The sequence below is a fragment of the Pundamilia nyererei genome, unplaced genomic scaffold (assembly GCF_000239375.1).
Source record: "Pundamilia nyererei isolate P.nyererei 1_Seehausen unplaced genomic scaffold, PunNye1.0 scaffold00043, whole genome shotgun sequence".
In the NCBI taxonomy this organism is placed as follows: domain Eukaryota; kingdom Metazoa; phylum Chordata; class Actinopteri; order Cichliformes; family Cichlidae; genus Pundamilia; species Pundamilia nyererei.
In genome coordinates, this window is record NW_005187444.1 from 316,622 (window position 1) to 318,007 (window position 1,386).

General features: G+C 41.0%; 1 protein-coding gene across 3 annotated transcripts in view; it reads right to left on the reverse strand.

The window, feature by feature from the left end:
* peak1 (pseudopodium-enriched atypical kinase 1) overlaps positions 1-1,386 on the reverse strand; it is a 102,034-nt gene that overhangs the window by 99,871 nt on the left and 777 nt on the right. The gene's annotated exons all lie outside the window — the stretch shown is intronic.

Genomic DNA, 1,386 nt, shown 5'->3' on the forward strand with positions numbered 1-1,386 from the left:
ACTGCACCTCCATCAGTCAAACAGCGAATCATAAAACCTCTTGCAGCTCTGTCAACCAGAGAAAACACTATCTTCTTGTTGCTCACCACAAAGAATGTCAGGTATGTTTGCAACTCTGAGATACTGCAAACAATCCAACAATTTTTGTGTTCGCACACTTCAGGACGGGGGATAAGCATCCACAGGGCACTTATGAGAAGGGAAATCTGAGATCGGCAACTTGGCCTCCCTCTCGTCTGCCTCCACCGGGTGAGGTAACAATCCCAGATGCCCACCTTTGTTGACATTGTAATCAAAACAAAAGAAAGGAGCAAGCAAAAACAAGGACCGACAACCTCAATCCCACATGAACGCACAAAGCAGAGCTCGTTTATCAAGAGCTCAGCATCCGCTTCTGTCAACTTTTGCTGGCAGTGACTCGTAACACTGAAACAGAAGAAAGTTTTACTTTTACAATCAGCGATAAAAAAAATCAAAACAAAAACACCAGACCAATTAATACTTAATTAGACCAAAGTAAAGGGTATTTTAAGAAATCTGGCAATTCTTGTTTTTCCTCCTCTTTAAAAGTAACGCAGAGTCCATGACGATCTTCAAAAACAACGGGACAGACAGTTGACTACAGATAACACGCCTGGCTCGACAGATGGAAGGCAAAAGTATCACTTTTTTTTTTAAAAAAGGTGCTCGAGCTCAGTTTTTAGGTAGCAATTTAAGGAAGGTTTTCACAACACTAGTGGTGAATTCTGTATTATATTTAAAGCTGTAGATTATAATTTCAGCCTTGTGATTAGGCCATATTAAAGAAACAAAACAGAAAAAAACAAGCTGACACAACAAACAGATGGATTTGAAAAGCAGTCCCAGTGAAATGCAGGACAACAGCATCTATTTTGCAACACAGGTCCCACTGTGGGGTTTGATTTAAATGGCTAGTTGAGTGGGATACAGGAGGATCGGATTCTCTTTTCTTTCTTTTGCTTTTTTGGTAAGATGATCATGTGATCATGAAGCCCAGTGTTAACAATCAGTTGAATCTCTGAGTGGGAAGAATGACACACAAACTGGTGAACCGACACCTGTTTATCAGTATTGCAAGGAGGACTCTAGCAACCCACTCACTCCAAACAACCAGGAGGTGATCTTTAAATACATGCAGTTTATGCATTAAAACAGTACAATCTATAGGGGCACTACATGCATGTGACAGAAAGTTGATTTCTTTTTTTAGTTTTGTTGCATATAATCTGCACATAAATGCACGAGTGTTCGGCGGGGAGGAAAGTAACAGTGCTGAGAATAGCGAAACATCCTCTTTCCACTGTGTTTGTTATCCCCATTCAGGGTGGTGACTTCTCTCTCTCTTTCTCCCTCGCTCTCTCTCTC